Source organism: Pleurodeles waltl, chromosome 2_2 (genome assembly GCF_031143425.1).
Source record: "Pleurodeles waltl isolate 20211129_DDA chromosome 2_2, aPleWal1.hap1.20221129, whole genome shotgun sequence".
Taxonomy (NCBI): Eukaryota; Metazoa; Chordata; class Amphibia; order Caudata; family Salamandridae; genus Pleurodeles; species Pleurodeles waltl.
The window spans coordinates 605,375,277-605,398,478 of record NC_090439.1 but is presented as its reverse complement, the minus strand read 5'-3'; the positions used below and the strand labels follow the sequence as shown (position 1 = coordinate 605,398,478).

At 42.1% G+C, this 23,202-nt stretch overlaps 1 protein-coding gene across 2 annotated transcripts in view; it reads right to left on the bottom strand.

Annotated features, from left to right (window-relative positions):
• SNTG1 (syntrophin gamma 1) overlaps positions 1-23,202 on the bottom strand; it is a 3,232,656-nt gene that overhangs the window by 2,687,784 nt on the left and 521,670 nt on the right. The gene's annotated exons all lie outside the window — the stretch shown is intronic.

Here is a 23,202-nt window from a genome sequence, read left to right as displayed (position 1 = left end):
AGTCTGTCATAATTTTTTGTAAAATCTTACTAATATTTTTCCATAATAAGCATATGTTTATCATGCATTGTTAATAAATGATATGAACTACTGGAAAAAGGGTGAGTACATCTCTGCATGAATAGCATGACCATTTTCAATTGCCCTTTGAATATTTCAAACTCAAGGTGGTAAAACAATATTTGTGTTTGCTTTTTCCCTAAATGTATGTATACAACGTTTAGGCATGCAGTAAGACAAGTGCTCTCTGTGGCATATATCTCCAAGGATGATAGAGAAACGCACCACTAAATGGCTCATTTAATGGCCATTTATTAATTTGTGCAGCTATAGCTTTCACCTACAGTGTAAAAATTTAAAGAATACTCCTTTAATAAAACTTCTCATTCAATGAATAAGTATTACTAAGTGGATATGCTTGTTCTGAACTGGAAATGGCTGCCTCAGGTAAAGTCATATGCCTTCCAAATGCCAGTAAGAGGAGTGCAAAATGAAGGAAAGGAGAGGGGAAGTAGTGGGCATGCAAAATCTTTGGAAACACAAACAGTTGTTACATTAAGGATTAATAAGCATTTTGCATGCTGCTTACTTTTCTCATACACTTCTTCTTTCACACCTGCAAAATGAGGATTTTGGTCTGATAGCAGTGTGGAAATGGGAGATGTTGCCCCCAAAGTTTATAATGATGCTTGGAAAGAGAATTAAACACACATATAATAATTTTCTATGTTGACAGAAATGCTGGAGAAACATAGATGGCAACTGTGCTGTGTCTAGTAACTCCAAAAAGGCTTGTTTTCTAAAGTCATTTGGTCTTTCATTTAAACTTTGTTCTTTCCTTGACATTTTAGCAGGGCTTTTAATTATTATATGTCTTTTACAATACATACTGTTTATTTAACTTGATGTATTTTTGTTGTAAGACCTGTCTGCAAGGGACCTTGACTATCAGGTCTGGACTAGCTGGGCTCTGGTTATTTTACCGATTTGTTATTTTCCTCATACAGGATTGCCAGTCAGCACTCCAGTGTATTCTCTCTGGCTACATCCACCACTCATGGCGGGCTATATCAAATTAAAAGGGTTTCAATTAAAACAGTAAATCCTCACATCATACTGACTAACTGCAAGGTTTTCCTCATAAATATACGTCCTCTCTTCAAAGATCAATTGAACCTCTATGATTTCATTGCCAATACCCTGAGTCCTTGTTTATAACATAGCTTTGGCACCATCAATCTTTCATCCCTGTCCTTGTGTGTGTCATACTTCAGGGATTCCCCATTATCAGTGGAACCACTGTGAGAAATTGGGATGTTGCTTGGGTGGGGTGTTATCCTACTCAAGCAAAAGCCAATTACCGGTCAAGGTGAACCACAAAAGTCACTATATTAAACTATGCCTAACCCTCTGGTAGCATGTCACAAACGCAGTTGGGCTTAGCTTAGAGATAATGGGTAAAGTACTTATGCAGCACAAAAAAAAAAAGTGAAAACACAACACAAGAAAAATCCCACAAAAATTTAGAAAAATAGAGTAAATGTTATTAAATTATATTTTACACCAAAATGACAAACATCCAATCAGTATAACAGGATTTATAGATTTTTAAAGTTTAAAATAAAAACTATCGCCTAAAAGATAAAAGTGCCTTTCGTGGAAATCCAGTCATGTGAGACTTGATCAAAGGTGTAAAATATGGCTGACCGGGATGGAGTGTGAGTCGTATACAAAGAGTGGATTGGGCCCAGTCGACCGTTGCCTCCAGACACTGGAAGACATTTAAAGAAATATGTTCTGAGAAGGTAAAACTTCAGCGGGCAGGGATGCAGACAGTGTCCAAGGAGGAGGCATTGTCACCGGGGATGCGGTGGACATAGTCGTGGTGAAGATTTCCACGTTCAATTTAGGGCATAATTTCTATCTTGGCGGATGGGCCATCCTTTGTCCATGATGGAGGTTTAATTTCTCCCACCGGCCATGTAAAGTACATCCTATCCAATTTATATGTAGAATAGGAGAACCTCCGTCCAATATGTAAGAGGAAGATCTGTCATCATAATAAGACTACCACAAATACAGCTAATAATTTGGGTAACTTGCCTCTGTGGTGTCAAACTCAGAATGTTTGAAATATAGAAGCTGTATGCTACCAGGCTGCCAATGGAGGATGTAAGAGTTTGAACAATTCACAAGTGTCTCCTTGGTTGTGCATGTTCTGTCTTGGCTTGTAACACTACAGTGAGTTAGCTGCAGAAAGGGAACCATTTCATGAATATTATAAATTCAGGTTGAGAAAGTGATCTCTAAAAGTGAAAGGGCTACATGTCAATGATTGTACATGACTGAAAAGTGTAATGTTGGTCAATATTTAACATGTAACTACATCATACTCTTTGTGGACTTTGTCCATATGAGGTAGATGATAACATTGTACATTGATTCCCTAAGCAACGTTGAAGTAGTTAACTCTCTGTCCCTAAATATTTATTAAAATAACATGTAAGGTAACATGTTCTCCAATATGTTATTGTACTTAAGCATGATAATTGGACCAAATCAGATATGTGCCCAAAATATTAAGCCATTCCACACACATGTACTAAAACTCCTCATTAATTTCATATTGCAGGGCAATCTTCTACAGCAGAAGGTCATGAGGAGACTCCTCTAACTCCTACAACAGTGTGAACTCCTGCACAAGCCTTCAGTGAGGGTGCTACTCCTGCTGGTACTGATCTAGATGAGAAGCAGCCAGGTCTATCAGGTGTATTTGGGGAGGCTGTTGAGGTGAGTCTCACTCTGCCCACCCGAACTGCTACGCCCCTTATTGTGTCTCCTCCTCAGCAACATGCTGTAGCAGGCATTGCTCCATGTGGCCCATGTCAAACATCTATTTTGGAAGCATGCACCCTCCAGTTTGGGCTCCTATATTGCCAGGCACATGTGATACCACAACATATGCAGGTTAGCCAGGACCCAACGGGATGGTGGCAACTCGTCCAGGGCAACAGGGCAGGATGGGGACAGGGAGAGCACCAATAACACTGTGGTTGAGGCCACTGATGCCCATAGTTTCAGGAAAGCTACTTAGCACAATGAAGACCAGATGGGCTAGGGGATAACGTTTCTCAAAGATAACAACAAAATTATAGGTGATGCTAAGCAGTTGCAAGGGTATCACAATGACCACCTGGAGAGGCAAATATCTGTCATATGGTCCTTTTCAGGGGTGGTACACAATGGATTTATGGACATATGTAGGGCTATGCGGGAAACAATTACACCTTTCTGGGGTTCCAGATACTACACCATTCCACAGAAAGAGACAGGCCCTGATACCCCCAGAAGCCAACTGCCATCATTGGAAACACTGCAACTGCTGAGGCACTGGTCACCTTAAGTAGAGGCCAGTCATCAGGACATGTGGGAGATGATAACAACAGAACCACCACAAGAGACACAAATCATGTTCTCCTGTGGAGCTACAACATGCACTCTTGAGACAATTCATACATTACATTTGCCTTTTGAGGAGTATTAGTGAAATGGGCATTTCCACAAAAGAGTTTAGCCTTGAACTTTCAAGATCTCATAAACCATGACTGTCATTTCTAAGTTTGATACAATGTATGTCATATTTATGTTTCACAACTTCAAATAAACATCTAATTGTTTCATGAATATTCTTTCTTCAGTCTCTAGATGTAATTTGTAGTTTCTTAATTACTCCTTTATAGATTGTGAAAATGTGTTGTCTAAGAAAACATCTTATCATCTATTCAATATCTGGCTGACAACAGGTCAGTAATCATGCTGAAATACTGAAATTGATCAATATGCACACATACCATTAAAAATGTAATGCACTCAGAATTTGTTTGAAGATATTTTGATTTATTACAATTAAAACATCATACTGTTGTACTCCTCACATATCAATGTAGATAAGTCATAGTGGATGGATAACATTTCTTTTTACATAACCTAAATATTCTCACATAGGGGTATCCGCCATTGCTACTATCAAACAATGCAATACTGTCAGCAGTTACAAAAGAAAATGAGGTTACAAACAGAAGACAAATTACCACAACAGGGAAAACATACACTACATGTAGTATCTGCACATTAACAGTATCCTATCTTGCTCATTTCTTTGGTCACCAATGATGTTTCTGTACTACTGAATAATAGCAGCTCAACTAATTTCAATACTTAGGTACACTCAATTACTTTTTCACAATGTAGCATCTTCAGCTACACGATCTTTTCATTAGAATATGAAAACATTTACATTATCTGTTTGTAGAGTTTCAGTTCAGCCATGCACTAATCACTGAAAGAAACATTCCCATTTGATCCTACATCACATGGACAACTTAGTAACCTCTATATACCACAATATCTGCCACCTGTATATGAAGACTGCAACATCAACAGATATTTTGTTTTATTGATATTTACCTTTATAAGAAGATGTTTTCGAACACTGTGTTTTAATGATATTTACCTTTATGAGAAGAAGTTGTCAATGACATCATGGCCTAAATCATTTCCTTCTTCATCTCGACTCTCATTTTCACTTGGTAATTCTTCAACATCACCTTCGACCTATTCATTGTAGTCATCATCTAGGATGAAAGGAGTGCTTTGCAGCAGGGCAATGTGTTGCAGCATACAACAGAGCGTTTTAATTCTGAAAACTTTCATGGGTGGTTGGGGAGCACTCCTCAAGACTTACCAAGACACAGAAATCTTGTTTTCAGGAGCCCAAAAGTCCACTCCACAGGTTGATGAGTTCCACCATGTGCCTAACTGAAGCAGACGTCCCCTGGCAACGTTAGATTTCTCAATAGCAGTAACAGCTATGGTCTACTAGGGTAGGCTGTCTCCTACATTATAAGAATTTTGCATTGTTTATCAAACTATATTAATACATTCTCACATATAGTGAAACATGGCACTCACTAACAAGCCAGGCCCTCACATTTTCAAGTTGCGTCATTTGCTGTTTTACGCTGTTGTTTCTTAGTAAAAAAGATTCATGGGTGGATCCCAGGAACTTCACACGCTAGGGAGATGTACAAATCAGGTAGACACATCACTTGTACATTGATGCAATTAAAGTTTTTCCTGTTGCCGTAAACTTCTTCTCTGTTGTGAGATGGCACCAGGGCAATGTTGGTGCAATCAATGGCACTGATAACATGTAGAATGCCATCCAAACCATACAAATTTGCCTTGACATTGTTTATATCCTCTCCAGTTCTTAGAAATTGTATGAAGCTGGTATGGTGTCTCAGCATTACTTCCATGAATTCCCACAGAACACCTCTAAAAGTAGCTTGTTTATATTTTAAAAAAAATCTAATTTGAGATCCATCAACAAAGGTTTAATTTGTACCACGTACAGTATAGGTATAGAGTCCACTACTGCCATTGCTCATATAACATGTTCATGGATATCAGAAATATGTAGAATTGGATTATAGTATTTTATTTTGGAAAAATAGGCATTTCATTTGTTGTTAAGTAGGTGTGATTTGGTTTTCTGCCATTTTCATTTTAAATCTTCCGTGCCTGATGTCTACATCAAGACAAACAGAAATAGTCCATCTTGCAGATGTTACTTCCTTCAACGTACCGCATACCCATTGGTTAACCTGGGGCGAATGCTTCTATAATGTCCATTCTCGATTTCCAATGGATTCTCACTTGCCTCCTAGCTTTGGGATCTTTTCAGACCTCGTGTAGTTTTTCTGCTCCACCTGAAGTGTTTGGTGACCATGGCAGAACCCACTGGTGACTGGGCCCCAAACTTCACACTCAACGAATTGGAAGCTATAACTGATGAGATCGTGTCCCAGTATACACAGCTGTATAGGATGCCACAGTAACAGGTACGCAAATGATAGCTCTGTTCTGACTAATCCAACAATTTTAAGATTTCACAGATAGCTTTATGTTTGATGTGTGAAATGTTGTGGTTATGTGAGACAGTTATAAAGTACTTATGGTGTAAAACATGTGGATTGTGTTATTTCATATTGTCTTTCCTATGTTGATTTCTCTTTGCCCTTGGTGTTTTCTTCAATTAGAGAGTATTAGATGTTTTTTTAAACATGCAAGTAAGACATACATATTTCTGAACTTAATAAATAGATATGATTATGTGTATAGGAATGTTGAATTTTAATTAAATATTTCATTGCAGAGTATGAGCAATGCACATTTTTTGAACCATTCATTTTTCTTGTCTCAAAATGTAAATGTTCAATGCTATGATGTTTTGAAGTTAGAAAAATTCAAATAGTCGGACATTTAACCATTTTAGTTTTCTCCAGTACCCATATGAAGGAAAATGTGGAAGGCCATCCCGCTACATTGTGGACCTTCAGGGTCCATAGGTGCCATAGCCTGCACTACCATAAGCATTGGGAGGACCTACATCTCTGGAACGAGACTGTGGCAGAGGTCCAGCTGGGGAAGTCCTCTTGGCAGAGGAAGTGGGCGTCTCACACCCTGACCCCCCTAATGGCCCACAAACTGCCAATGGTACAACCACTCCTTGTTGTGGAGCTGAAGGCCAGAACGCAGCAACATGGGGGTGAGTATGCTATACTCAGTAAGGCCTGTTGCATGATTTAACCTTTTCTGTTGCAGGTAATCTTCATTAGTCGAAGTATATGTTGTAGGCGAGCACCATTGATGTTAGAAATAACTGTTGAAGTAAGTATATAATATGTGAGTATGTTGTATATAGATAGCTATTTTGGAGTAGACACTTATTCCAAAAAGATGAACCTTACTCAGTGGATTTGTAGTTACATGGACTTAACAAATACCTAAATGTGAACAGTGTATATCAGAAAACATACAATTGTCCTCAAAATATATATGATACCTACTTAAATTTTCTGCAAATATCAACTCCAGTATAGAAACATTTCCATGTCTTCATGATTGCCCTTTTTACTTTAACAGTTGATGTGTAGATCAGTGGAGTTGCTAGTATATCCAAGCGGTGGGTGACATGGTAAAGCTTCGGGGATGCATGTAACAACTATTATTAGTTTAAATTTAAATGTATACTTGCAAAACAAGCACAACATTTACATCCTGGAAAGAATACAATATGGAAGTAACATATGTTAAGTAAATTTCAGCTCGGCTATAAATTTACTATGGTTCAATATTGTGCTTGGCACATATCTTACCTGTGGGCATCTTTTACAAAAAACATATATTTTTTTAAGTGTACGACTGTTCATAATGTAATCATTATTATTGACACTATTATGAGTAAGAAAGGAGAGTCTACACATGTGGTCAAATAGAGACACAAATAGAATGATTATCTTCATATGTGCAGATTAATTTACGTATTTGAATACAATCCACACTCCTTATATAAGTAGTTTAGAAAATGTACTCTCCATACCTACATATTGGTTTCACCATGCTAGTATGTTTACTAGTGAGATGGTGGCCCTGAGTATGTGACCTTAGTATATTTGAAACATGATTTCACATTTACAAATCTAACACACACACAGGCTCGATGGGCATTATACTCATATCCATAAACCATTATTCCAACCTTGGTGTAGATATTGAAGCAATCTGAGCTATCCTACAACTGTGAGTAAGCTGTTAGTGCCCATGCCCTGCAGGTGACAAATGGGTAAGTCTCACCTCTGCGTATAGTTGTACTGTTCTACTACACATGACCACTTCATTAGTTTGACATCCAACACTACCTTACAGTCTTCCAGAACTGTGAATATTGATCAAATCAGCATGCATAAGTGTTGATTATGGCCCACCTATTTTATTTATTATGTGCAATTTATGGTATGTATTGGATCAGATCCAGGATTGGAATAGCAGTATCAGTTGATATATGTCATTTTTATATTCACCACAAAGCCTGAGCCATGTTGGCTGTAACACATTAATAGCAAATCATCTGAGATGTGATCCATATCAAGTGTTTGAGGTGCATTTCTGACATGAAGTCAGGGATTGGGGGCACACATGTGCACTGAAGCAACTTTGACAGATACAAAAAAAAATCACATTGTAATGGATCATCACTAGTTAGATTTTCAGGAGTCACATTACCATAAGACTGTAGCAATGCTCACTAGTTATGCAATCCACATTTGCATGAGTTAAAGGAACATTTGTGCTATGCACAGCAGATTAATGCAACAAATTAAAATTTGCTTTAATAATACTGTAAGATTATTAATATCCGATACATTTTGACTCATCATGTGTTTTTTTTTTAATCACCGTCCTCCAAAACAAGTGAGGTAGACGTTGGCCAAGAAGATGGAGAAGCTTATGTCCATTCGGAAGTTGAAGGTGCAGCAACCAGCACAGAAGGACCCAGTGGCACAGTGGGGGATGGGACTGGAGAGCAGGACTTTTCCTCCTCAGACTCATAGGCCTTCACAGCTAACCTGCTCCAGGCTGTGGTGAACCCAACCACATCTCCTGGTCTTATATGATTGTGTACCACAAACACTAGGAAGATCATCACCCTTCTTACTGTTCCCCCCATGTTGCCCAACACCCAGCTCCTAAGAGGGCTAGGATCTCCTTTGCCCCAGGCACCGCTGCTCCTGCCCCAGTCCACCCAGCAGAGATGCCTGAGGAGGTTTTTGGTGCACAATACATTATTTCTGATGGGCAGACTACACTGTTGATTGCTTTCCAGGGGGTCAGTCAACTGAGTGAACTGTTGACACGATTACTGGCCTTCCAGGGATGGCATTCACAGGGCATTATGTGCCATACAAAGGGAAATGACATATTTGAGAGCCCCCTCAGGCTTCACTGTCTCCCATCCACCAACCTCTGCCCCTTACTTTCAAGATCCTTCATGTCTTGTAACCCCCATCCTCCTCCTCCTCCATAACACCAAAAAACACCTCTGCTTGTCCTTAATACACTACATCCAAACTCACATCCACACACTCGCCAAACACAAACACACAGACATACATCTTACACATGCAAAACCTACTCACAAACCAAAAGATGCACACATCAACACAACCATCACAGTTTCAACTAGCAGCACATTTAACCATCCACACCCACACCAATAACCATGCACCTATAAAGACCATCACCACACCCATCACTACCATACCTACCACCATCATACCCACCACCTGTACCACACCCACCAACCCCACCACCACCACAACTACCACCACCATACCCGCATTTATGTTCTGTGCAAGCCACTCACCTGAATTCCAGGCGTTCTGATTGGGGAGTGACAATTCCCCAATCCCGGTGAGGACTAATTTGACTGTGATGAAGTGTAGATTGGTCTCTCACAAGTCCTGAAAGGATTTGGGAAGAGAAAAAGAGAAAATACCAGCTTCTGCTTCGTGGACAGCAGAATCGGACTGCTGGACCCTAGACTGTGAGTCGTATTGGGCGTCAGGACTTCAGATTTCTCAAAATACTGGGTTCTTGGTTTTTAGGATCCTGGGCTGCAAAATAATTACTTAAGTAATACATTGAAGGTGCATAAACTATTGTACATTGCATAATGTCAGTTATTGTTGACACATTGTGCATAAGTTTCTATAAGTCTGAACAAGTATCTTCCTCTTTTTTCAATACTTTCAGAGTCTCTGAAAACAATGTCCAAACTCAAAAACAATCAACTTGATTATGTTCTGGCTGGTTTGTGTTCTGGCGTAACCACTAGCCAATAATAGTTTTGATGAACGTGCTCGATTTCCAATCTAATTCCCAGGGGAGCGCTTGTTACAGAAAATACGACTTTCCTTATTGTCTGTTTTCGGTATCTTGGATTCCCACACAAACGATGAATCACGCTAGTTCTTATTGCTGTAAATATTTAAAAGACAGTGCTCTGTTTTGTTTCTTGTAAGTGATTCATCTTTTTTATCTTGAAATTTAGTTACTTATTCTAAAATTTCAGAAGAATCCAAACTGGGTTTTTTCATCTTTCTTATTTTCTCTCTTTCTCGGCCAATACAGGATCATTGGCAGAAGACAGAAGAGGAGAACTGGTACTCTGCAGGAAGCTAATCTGAGGGCGAGGATTACCGGAACTTGACTGAAGGTTGTCCGGAGGATGAGAAATGCTGGAAATTGACTGGGAGCTGGTCGGAGAAAGAGGAACACAGGAACTAGACTGGATGCAGGCTAGAGGACAAGGAACTTGACTTGACTGGAAACATGCGAGTCAGAGCAATAGGTACGAAACCAAGCACAAGCCTTCTTAAATAATCAAATGTGCACATGTGCCTTTTGGCAGTTGATTGCTTGTTCAGGAAATTAGCAATCATCCTCCCGATTGTGGCACATGTTCAATACAGATCACATTGTGAAGAGCACATGTTTTGGCAGGTACAATTAGCATACGTTTAACAGGTGGGAGACAATGTGCATAATCAACAAGCACTGGTTATAATTAATGACACATTTAACAAGCATTGGTAATTGCAATCTTGATATTTAAGGTTGTGATGAATATACCCATAAAAGTCTGAATGTTGCAAGCAACAGCACCTTACTGTAATTGAGCACTTGGATGTGCTAGTATACCCACAGCAATCTACCACCATGACAGCCACCATCACACCCTCCACCACCAAACCCACCACCATATCCACCTTCACTATACCTACTTCATAACACCTACCAACATCACCACGCCCACCACCAATATAACACCATCACAACCAGCACCACCATACCCATCAACTACCACCACACCGAGCACCACCACTTCACCTCATCCAAGCACACTACAAGTGACCTCTGCAACATATGCACCACAGAAACACAAATCCATAGACAAGCAGGCAACATATGTAACACATACACCACAGACACACAAAACCACACACTAGAATGCAAGTTTTGCAAAACATACACCACAGAAACACACAGAGACAGAAAAGCACACAATATCTTCAAGATAAACACAACAAAAAGGCAGCCAACAGACTAGCACACTACATCAGGAAAACTAACACCACCCAAACAAACAATCAGCAGATAATCACACACTATCAGCCAAGCAAACACCACTAAAGCAAACACCCAAAGTCACAACATGCACAACACCTACACATACATCACCTTCAAAAACTATAGCTACATTGCAGCAAACAACACAACACACACCCATACATACACTGCACAATGCCATGGAACTTCAGACACACATTCACCCACACAACAACACCCATCCACCATAACTACAACTGCTCCTACAACCTCTACATCCCACATACCTTCTACACTCACACAATCCAACCTTCCTATTCCTTCCCTAAACAACATTACTTCTCCCAAACCCCTGAAAAAAGGCCCAACTCTCCTTTCAATTAGTAAACTGAGGTGCCCAGATTCCATCATGCTCATGGAGTGGCATGTGCCCCTTTTGCAGGAGGTCATTTTTGTGTCATTGAGTTTGGAGTCAGGTTTCCTCTATTGGAACATGAGGGACAACTGTTGTATCTGAGATTTCCTTTCATTTGTGATTTTATGTTTGTTTTTGTTTACCATTATTTATGTTGCAATTGAGACAGAAAAATCTCATTTTGTATGAAGTTTAATGTTCTCCATTATTTTGTATTGCGTACAACAATCACATTGTACAACAAACATTTGTAATTCTGATTGTAATTATATCTATATAGTGCTTAGCACCATCTTATGAGGTGCTGAAGTGCTTTTTAGCAAGTAGCATCCTACTCCGGAACCCAAAAAGGATTCTTGGTGGATTAGTATAGGGAAATATGTGTTGGTAATTTGAACGGTGGATATGCAAGCCTGTTAGCTGGATTGAATAGGACAATGGTGGGATAGAGGAGAGAAGAGTCTACAAAGTGGTATATGGGAGATTATAGTAGTAAGATGAGGTGTGAGAAGAGTCAAAGGAGGGACATATGAGGGAAGAATCTAGAAAGGATTATTTGTGTGGTTAACTTTTGTAAGCAGGTTTGTCTAATCATGCTACTTTATGTCTAAATAGTAATAGGGTATGCAACTCTTACATTTTGGCTCCTATGTGTTTTGACCACATAATTTGATAACACCTCTGTTCTTACATATTATTAACCAGAGTCATCCTATACTAGCATAGGTAAAGGGACAATATCACTTAGATATGACTGGCATGTTGAGATGACAGGAAAGGTAATGGAGAGTATTTATTGTGATCCTCATACATAAAAGTGATGGACAACAATTTCTATCTTAGAATAAGTTAGAACCTAAAGTTATGTGTATATATTTGTGTTATCTAGCTTTTTATGGGATAGTTGTTTGAAACCATGTGACTGCAGGAGTATGTGACATACACTTACTAGTGTAGGAGTATCATAGATTTTGGTGATTTTTTATGTATTTATTGTTAAAGTGTTGAGTTAATATTGCAAGCTACAATAGATGTTTATCATGCAGTACCTTCATGTTATCAGACATTGATACCATGGAGATGAGTTATTGTTCTTTTGATATGTCCTAACTGTCTCTGCACATGCACATATTACATTTAATTTATGGTTCATTTGCACATACTAGATTTCATAATTTTAAAGATATCACAATTACAACATAATTTTTACATGCTTTCACAGAGACTTTGTGAAAAATCAATAGAGCATGTGCCTTATATTTATGAGCACAATAATGATGAGTTCTAATATTCCATACATCTATCTACACATACTTCCTATGACACCATATACCAAAATGATGGGTCTTCATCCTGATTAAAGAGCAGATATGCAGCACTTCCCAAAAGCAGGTTCATTGTGATTCAAACAGTGCAAGAGGTTTGTAGTGGTAACTTACTCACTTTTATCGAGTGGAAACTGCCACCTCAGGTGTCGAGGTTTACCCACTATGAGCACACTGACTGAAAGCAACATTGTGATTGGGAGGACAGAATTGGGGTCTTTTATTACTTTGTCTTCACTCTGTCAACATAGGAGTCTGTACACCTCAGGGCAATGACAGACTTTCTTCTGTCACACAACTAACATATAAATAAGGCAGGAGTATAGTTCCGACGGTGGCTGACAGACCGGTAAAATTCCAAATATTCATACGCATCTGCCAAGATCTCATTCACTCCCTTAGGTTCTGTGTCGGAATTTGAAAATTTCCAGTGGAATTAGGCTGGAAGCTGTAGCCCATGAGAGTTCCACAATGCTGGATATCCCTTTTGCTGAAGGACAGCTAAACAGGATTGTCTGCTGTGGGGAAGAATGTTACAGGAGCTACTGTGAAGTCAGACTGACTGCAGATTTAACTCGGGTGGCTAGGCGAGCAAGTTCGTCCCCGTCTCCTTTTGGTTCTCAGAGCAGTTTTTAGCCAGAAATGTTTTAAATCCCAAGTTTTAGATTTTGGCCATCTGGGCACATTTAACACCACCATTAAGGGTCCAGGAATGGAGGGGCACCACTTGTGGGTTAGAACTCACTCAGGCCTGGTTCAGATGTGGGTTTAAGAAGGTGGAGATTTTTCTGTCCCTGAGGCTCTAACCAGAAGGCCAGCCAACAAGCCCTTGGAGTAACTATATTAGTAATCTGTTGAAGAGATGCAACAGAGCTCAAGTAGACAGGAAGACCTCTGAGGGTTCAAGATAGGCTTCAGGCAGCAGAGCAATCCTTCTGGTGCAGAAAAGTAGTCCTCTGAAGTACAGCGTAGATCACAGCAGTAGCCAGTCCTCCGAGAGTGCTTCCACATGTCCAGAAAGTAAACTGAAGAGTGTGTCTGATTTATTTCTGGCACCTTTTTTGAAGTGGCAGAAGTCTATAGAGAATTCCTTTTGAAGTGCTTGAAGTTTCCTGGCTCCCCTGCCCTGGCTCCAAGCTGCCTACATGAACAATACAGTGGTGACAAGTCGTTAGTGTAAAGGCAGGAAACAGCCTATTTAGGTGTAACTGGAGCTGTGCCCATGTCCGTTTCCCCAATCCTACCAGTGATAGCTCATCCATGCACACCTAATCCCTCTGTGTGTGGCTGTCTTGGAGGAATATACAAAGGCCAACTGCCAACTACACCCACTCATGAGTCCCAGGAACAGGCTGCAGGCATGTAATAGTTGTGGCATGAAAATGCCAACGTTCTAGACAAGGCATTTTCAAAATGGTAACTTAAAATCTGACTTCACCATTAAAGAAGATTTTAAATTACAGTTTTGCAGACCCCAAACATGAAATGTTCACCTGTTCCCAATCAAAAGTTAGCACTTAACAAATGTAATAAGTCGACCCAATGTTAATCAGTGGGAGAGGTAGGCCACACAGTAGTGAAAACTGAATGTAGAAAATTTTCACTACCAGGACATGTAAAACCTAATAGTACATGTCAAGCCTTTTAATTACAATACACCTTACCTTACGGGCTACCTAGGGCTTACCTCAGTGGGAATTTACATGTAATAAAATGGGATTTAAGGCTTGGCAATTTGAATTGCTAGTTTAAAACTGCATTCAGTCTGCACTAGCAGACCTGGGGAAGGTCTTAAGGTGCTACGTAAGTGCGTGGTACAATAAATGCTGCAGGGCCACTAGTAGCATTTAATTTCCAGGCCCTGGGTATATGGTATACCATTTTACTAGGGACCTTTAAGTGCAATATATATGCCAATCAACTGAAAGCCAAAGTGTCAAACTAGCAAGGCAATCTTACCAGATTTTAGGGAGTGAGCACAAACAATGTAGCACTGTTTAGCAGAGATACAGTGCATAGAGTTCTAATGCCAGCAGAAAACAACTCAGAAAAAAATAGGAGGGTAAAAGCAAAAGGTTTGGGGGAAGACCACCTGTTGGACTTTTTTCCATATGCAGGGTCATCTCCAGTCCTTTTGCCTCCTGCCTCCTATTTTTTCTGACCTGTCGCTGTTGGCTCTAGGACTCTGAGCACATTATCACTGCTGACCAGTGCTAATGTGCAGGTGCTCTTCCATCTAAAGTTGGTATAATTGGCTTATACCTAATTGGCATATTTAATTTACCTGTAAGTCCCTTGTACAGTGGTATCTCTGTACCCAGGGCCTGTAAATTAAATGTCACTTGTCAGTCTGTGGCGCTGCGTGTGCCACCCACTGAGGTAGACCTTCAAACCTGTCTCAGGCCTGCTAGTGCAGGGCCTGTGTGTGCAGTTTTCTGCCACAGGGACCTGGCATCTAAATTTACTTACCAGGTCCAGAACTCCCCTATTACTACATGTAAGTCACCCCTAAGGTACACCCTAGCTAGCCCTATGGGTAGGGAGCCAGGTATGTAGAAGGCAGGACATGTGCCAGGTTGCGTGGCCTGTCCTGGTAGTGACAAACAGCCTAACTGGGTGTTTCACTGCTGTGAGTGCTGCCTTCTCATATGATTGCTTTAGAAATACCCTGCCTTATGCGTAAGGGGTATTGTCTGATTTATGAGGCGTAGCGTAGGCATGTTTGGTATCGTTGTATTGGTGATAATAAATGCTGCTTACTGGTGAAGGTAAATTTTTTATTACTATTACAGAAATGCCACTTCTAGAAAGTGCACATTTCTTTGTGCTTATGACTCTGGTGTTTTGCAGCTTGACTCCAATCCACATCTGGGCAGAATGACAGATGGGGCTTTGTGCATACTTTTCAGACAGCCTGTACACAGGGAGAGTGGAAGTGTCACAGAGGTGCATCTGCACACTGAATAGTCTTCCTGGGCTGAGAGAAGGGAGAGGTGGGGCACATCTACGTTTGTAAAGGCTGTGCCCTGGCCTCACACAATAGGGTTGTTTACCCCCAGCTGATGTTTGGAGCCTGTGTTGGAGGAGAGAGGGGGCACTCCCAGAACCAGTTGTAACTAGTTGGAACCTACTCTCCCCCACCATTGTAAAACACTGTAAGGACTGAGTATAAGTACAGGGGAGTTTTCCCCACAATTTGGAGACTCTTGGAACTGGACACCGAAATGCTGGAAGGACTCACCAGGGACCGCCGTGGACTGCTGCTGCTGCTGCTGCTGTGTTGACCTGTGGCCTGCTGGGTCACTGTAAGGACTTGCCACTTGCTGCATCCACTGTGTGCTGGGCTGTTGCTGGGCCCCTTCACCTGTGGGCTTGTTCCCTAAACTCTGTCCCGCAGATTGAAGATTGCAGCGAGCGTAGTCCTATCATTCCCCTGGGGTGAAGCGCGCTCCTTGGGGCGTCACCGGGGCACAAGCAGGCACCTACTTTGGTGCCTGCTGCTTCTAACGGCCTGGGCAGGCAGCGATGTTTGCTTTATGGCGGGTGGGGGAAGGAGGCCTCGTCGGAGGCTCCCCCAACTCACCGGGCCCCTTTCTCCTCTTCCATGAGGTGCAGGGGAAAAGGAAGTCTCTCCCTGCCCCTGTCGAGCTCGGAAGGAGTTCTGTTGGACCGCGCGTGGGGCGGAAGCCTGGCCGGAGGCTCCCCCACGCCGCCGGTTCCTTGTTTAGCCCCTTGTTGGCCAGTTCCTGAATCTCAGCCCCCCATTGGAGGGCCAGTGAAGGCCTGGGGGGGCCCTCAGTGATCGTGGGCCCCAGGAGGGGCCCTCCCTTGAAATGGAGGGGGTGCTTGGTGCCCCCCTCCTCCTTGCATTCTTACCTGACCTTGGCCCCCTTTGTGAGGGCCAGTGGAGGCCCAGGGGGCCCCCAGCGATCGTGGGCCCCCAGAGGGGCCTGTCAGTATTACAGAGGGGGTGCGTGCCGCCCCTCTCTGCCTCCGAGCTCACAAGAGGCCCCTATTTTGCGCAGAGGAGCGCCGGGGGCCCCATTTTTTGTTCTGCAGGCACTAGAGGTGCCTACATCAAACCAGGTACTACCAAATGACAATATACATACATCACAAGTTGTTTTTAAAGACTTTATTGATTTTTATGTTGCCTACCAGTTTGATGATGTTTCATATGTGTATGCAAATGTTCCTTTTATGGGCATAACATGCTAAAATGTTTTTCTGACTTGCCATATGTTTTATAATGTTCCTGCTATGGACATTTATGATATTTCTATGACAAGTGCTTTGGTGTAATAACATGTTTCCTTACTACTGCTTATGTTCCAGAATACTGAGTAACCTGTGTGTTATACGTGAATACTGCTAGTTTTGCAGAGTAACTCATGTGTAATGTTCTGACAACTGCTAAGGTAGCAGGATAATTCTGATGTTTGGTCTAATACTTGCGTTGTGTACAATACAGTATATTTTCAGATAACTTGGTGTTGTGTTTGCTTTGTGGTGTGGATAGTGCATCACATGTGTTGAGTGTGTTGTGCAAACGCTTGACACATCACCTCTGCGATAGGCCTTACTGCTCGTGCCAAGCTACCAAGGGTGTGAGCAGGGGTTATCTCGGACTTGTAACTCCCTTGCCTCGACTATAGTGGGTGGGTACCCTAGCCAACCAGAAACCCCATTTCTAACACTACCCAAAGGCTGACAAGTCTAACAACCACCAACATAAACGTAGGCATAAACCTCTATTTTCAGATCCAGTTACAACTTTTAAATTGACTACTGCGACTTTTCTATCATAGGTGATTTTAATTAAAAACTGGTGGTAATTAGATACTACACAGTAATTCTGTGGCTCTCATTAAATGCTAATGACTTTCGGGCTTAGCCTTAACGTCTTGTCCCTTAAGCGTTCAGCAGTGCTGACTGTGGCCCAGTTTAGAATTGTTGACAGTCAACACTCCTTTCCCATGGTTGGATAATTTTTCTGTACTAATTACTTTCTACATCATGCAACCACAATTTTACTCCTTCATTTTCCATCTAACATGTTGTCAGAAGAGTTCTGTAGGCAGCTCCCTGATGATATCAAACACACCACCATATTGGACAGCTCTCAGTCTGGGTCCCGTCCACATTTTACAATGAAATTCACAGTGTCTGCCTTTGCAGATGACTTCAGGACTATTTAAGAAAAGGGTAGGGAGTGTTTTCCTGCTCTTATTGTTTTAGACCTTTCCACTGCTTTCAACATGGTTTCTCAAGCCATCCTGTTCAAACACGTATTTGAGTCAGGTATCAGCCCAATGACTCTCAGCTGGTTGACCTCCTTTAATTCTGACCAATTTCAATCCGTATTCTTAACCCCATTTCAACTGTCTTCTAACATGGTACTTCTCTCAACAATATCTGTAATACCCCCCAGCCTTTGTCGGTTAGGGCCTGATTTAGATTTCGGTGGAGCAGTTACTCCTTTACAATGGTGATGGATAGCCCCTCTGCCAAAATCCAAATCCCATTGGAAACAATGATATTTGCAATTCGGCGGACAGGCTATCTGTTGTGATGGAGTAAACCTTCCCCAAAGATCTAAATAAGGCCCTAAGTCTTTTGGGTTTGACTTAATGTCCATATGCAAATTATCTCCTTCTCACAAACGTGTGTCTCAGTCTGCATGTCTGCATGTCACCTGGGTGTGCAGCAACTGCCTAAAATGTATCAATAATAAAACAAAAATCCTCCTTTTTGTCTGCCTTTCCTCCATATAGTCTCCTTCATCACGTCTCTCTATACTAGTTTTTCCACTCATACTCCCTAAAACTGTTAAAAAAAACTTAAACTTTTTCTTTGATTCCAATCAATGTTTTAAGATTCAAATGAATCAAATCGATTCACCCTGCTTCTCTTCTAGCAATTTTAACTGTTTTATCTGCCTCTGGATATTTCTTTTCTGAACAACAGGCTACCCATTGGTAGCAGTGCACTTTACATATCTACTACATAAGTTTAATGATTCATTTTGACATTCAGCTTATCATGGAGCTAGAGGTTACAGGGCTACTTCATGAAAATCTACGAAGAGCAGAGGTTACCCGGGCAAATGCCTGGAAAGCAAAATCATAAATCCAATACTAGAGCAGACTTGTTTCTATTGTCTGTGTTACATGATTAGATCATGATAATATCTCACTGATTGCAAGGGGATACCCTCGTACATTATTATTGTGACTGTTTGATATTACCTATGCATTTCGGATCAAAGTGCAAACAATGCGTGAAGAATTGCTATTAAGGATGTAATTAAAATGTCCCCAAATGTGTTACTGTATTATTGTAACCTGCCTTTTGCTGATGGTCACCTCTCACGTAATGTCCATGATGTAAAGGATATTACCTTGCCATTTACAAGCTGGCTCATGCATATTTGTAGATCATCTCCCATACACCTAGGCAGGTTATAATAAATCACACCAAATGTAACACATGTTTAGGCAATCAAAAACTGAGGCCCATATTTTTACTTTTTGACGCACAACTGCGCCAACGCAGTTTTGCGTCAAATATTTTACCGCCGGCTAACGCCATTCCAACGCGCCATGCAGGCGCCTTATTAATGGAATGACTTTAGCCGGCGCTGCGGACTTGTGTGCGTCAAAAAAAATGACTCACACCAGGCAGTTCCGGCGTATGGGAAAATGGGGGTTGTGCGTCAAAAAACGGTGCAAGTCAGGTCTGAGGCAAAATTCAGGCCTCAAACCGGATTTGCGCCATTTTTTTTTACGCCCAGCCTCCTTTGACATGACTCCTGTCTTAGCAAAGACAGGAGTCATGCCCCCATGCCCAATGGCCATGCCCAGGGGACTTATGTCCCCTGGGCATGATCATTGGGCATAGTGGCATGTAGGGGGGCCCAAATCAGGCCCCCCTAAGCCACAAAAAAAATCAGAAAAAATACTTACCCGAACTTACCTTTACCTCCCTGGGATGGGTCCCTCCATCCTTGGGTGTCCTCCTGGGGTGGGCAAGAGTGGCAGGGGGTGTCCCTGGGGGCAGGGGAGGGCACCTCTGCGCTCCTTCCGAGCCCACAGGTCCCTTAACGCCTGCCCTGACCCAGGCGTTAAAAAACGGCGCCCATCAGGCTGTGCGCCGTTTTTTAAGGCTCACCCCCTCCTGTGCGTCAAAATGACGCCAGAGTATAAATAAGAGGCACAGGCCTTAAAGTCATTTTTTGGAAGGGAACGCCCACCTTGCATATAATTAACGCAAGGCTGGTTCCCCCTTCCAAAAAATGATGCACATTGAGGAATTTTGACGCCCGCGGGGTCGGACGTCAAAGTATAAATATGGGGCAGGGTTTGCGCCGATTGTGCGTCAATAATTTTGACGCACATTCGGCGCAAACAGAGTATAAATATGCCCTTCAATATTTGCAAAATAACACATCTATTAAAATAATTCTGATTTTCTCATAGAAAAAAGTACGGCAAAATATATTTACTAGAGTAACAATTGTATATGCTATCACTACCATCCTGAAACCGCGTTGTTCTTTTATTCACGTCTCAGACTGCAAAATCAATGCGAGCTGCCATCACACTGGGCTGACCACTCCACTGCTGGGAACTGTAGTTATAATACCAAAAAGACTGCAAGAGGCTAGTGAATTAAAATGGTTGACACGTGATCATAAAATGCACTAATGTACTAGTTTTGCTGTTGCACATATAGAATGATTATGTATGTATTGAGATGATTGATATAAAATTCAGAACCCTGAAAAAAAAACATCTTTACCTTTCAGAATTATAATTTTATCTGAACCTTAGTATTTGTCGGAGGCAATAGCTTTATTATAATTATTATGGGAAAACAATAATTCAGTCTAGATATTTACATTAGATACTAAAATATCTCATTCTATACTTCAGACATCAAAGTCTAAAAAAATCTCTCTCTCTTCCACTCACTTTCTTTCTCTCTCTCTCTCTGTCTCTCTTTCAATCTACTCTCCCACTCACACACCCACTCAGACACTTGTGCACCCACTCACAGACCCACTCAGACATTCATGCACCCACTCACAGACCCACTCAGACCCTCATGCACTCAATCAGAGCCTCAGTCAGACCCTCACACACCCACTCGGACCCACTCAGATATTTACGCACCCACTCACACACCTATTCAAACTGTCACACCCCCACTCACAAACCCACTAAAACCCTCATGCACCCACTCACAGACCCGCACACACACTGATGCACCCACTTAAACACTGATGGACACACTCTCACACCCAGACAAACAATCTAAAAACCACATCACCAGATACGCCTTCTCACACCTATTCTCACACCCAGCGAGGCCCTGGCAAACTCCAACCACACACAGCTAAAGGGCAATGCCCAGCATGTGGTTGTGTGGTTAGGGAGGTTGGGCGTAGGGTCTTACTGCAGGCAAGGTCTTGCGGGCAACCTCCGCTGCACATTGGTGAAGGCCATGCACAGTGTAAGGCTGGGTGGTTATAGGAGGTTGGCCACTGGGCCTGACTGCAGGCCATGCGCGGTGGTGGTTGGATTAACGTATAATAATGAAAATGACTATACATTAAAAAAACTGAAATTCACTAAAAAAAGGTTACAGGGAAGTTATAGAAAGGAAATAGAATAAAAAACATAGAAATTCACTGAAAAAACAAAGGTTACAGGGATGTTATAGAACGGAAATAGAATAAAAACATAGAAATTCACTGAAAAAAAAGGTTACGTGGATTTTCTAGTTAGGCTCTCATTTTAAACGCACGAAACCTTAGAAATTTGCTAATTATAGTTAAAGGTATCTCAACTAATATAACTCGTGCCCTCAGGTAACTATAACTCGACCCCCATCATGCACAGGTTTTTCGTTAAAAATGTTTCTGCAAATATTGCATTGATATTATGCAAAACCAACGGATGATGTACTGAATGCAAAACAAATCAAACATTCCCCCCCACTCACAGATCTGGGTTAAGTCCATCAGTTTTTTTTACTTGTCATGCCTTTTCAGTTTGGACCCAGCCACATGTAAATCAGTTTTGACCCTGTTACCCATGGGAACAGTCCAGCCCGACTGCCAGGCCAAGTCCTCCATGGACCAGAAACAAGCATCCTTGGACCGGATTCAGGGTATCACCCTTCATCAGCCAGGCTAGCTTGAATCTGGTGGCACAGCAAGCGCAGGACCCACTTCTGGGCACACTCTTCCAACTTAGGGCATCCTTTTGTGTTGCTATGGTCGGTATGGCAAAGCTTTCATCTCTGTTCCCTGCATGCATATCTGTGTGCAGGGAACAGAGCGGAAAACTCTGCTTTTTGACAGCGGAACCTGTTTGACAGCTCCTTCTGTCAAAAAGCGGAGTGTTGCTGTGACTTAGCTGCAGCTGTGAAAGTGGGTGGGCACCCTGGGCCATAGCAGGAGCCAGCCCTGTGATGTGGCGGTCCCCAGGGCCATCAGTTGCTCCTCAAGGGGGGCACCCAACAAGTATCACCCCAGCAGGTGATGGTCCCCATGGCTACAGGGGGCCTGAAATGGACCACTTCACTTTTTTTTAACCTTTGCGCCGGGGAGGTGGGGGTCCCGGAGCAGTGGGGCGGTGCGTGGCTCCCCTGCACTGAATAGTAACAAAGCCCCAGGGAGCGGGTGGTTCCTAGGCACCCCTCTATTTAATTCTTAAAGCCCCGGGCGGTGACGATCCCTAGGGCAGAGGGGAGCCAGGTGCCCACCCAGGAAGGTGGTGGTCCACAGGGCTATGCGGGAGGTTAATGGGCCTCCGCTACACCAGTAATTAATTTAGCCCCAGGGAGGTAGTGGTGCCCAGGGTGCGGCCCCCCTGCACATAACTTCTGCTTTGCCCTGTGGAGGTGGCAGCCCCCGGGGCTGCAGGAGGGCCATGCAACCCCCACACTCCAATAAAACAATGCCCCCAGGACTACGTTTTTTTTTTTTTAAATGTTCACTGGATCTGCAGATCCACTGGGAATCGAGGCAAAATTCCCCACCCCCCCAAAAAATGCTTTTTAGCCCTAGTGGGTCCCTCTGGGACCCCACCACCAGAGCTAAGGCATCAGGGTGTCTGTACCCTGGCTCATTTTCTTCTTTTTTACATTTTTTTCCTGGGACTCACCTGCTGAGTCCCAAGAAGGCTGCCAGCTTTTTCTGGTTGAAGTATTGACAGCCAATCAAATGTCAGCACACGATCTGGAGGGGTCATAAATTGTTTGCGTCCCTAAATATACACATTTGTTTTACCCTTTATTTCTCCAAAACTACTGACGGATTTACATCAAAACAAAAAAGGGTTGCTTTCTGGACCAGGACCTACCTTTCTCCCAAATGTGGTGTAATTCTGTCCAGTAGTTTTGGCGCTATCACGGTTCAATTTTTCCGATAGAAAAATGAAT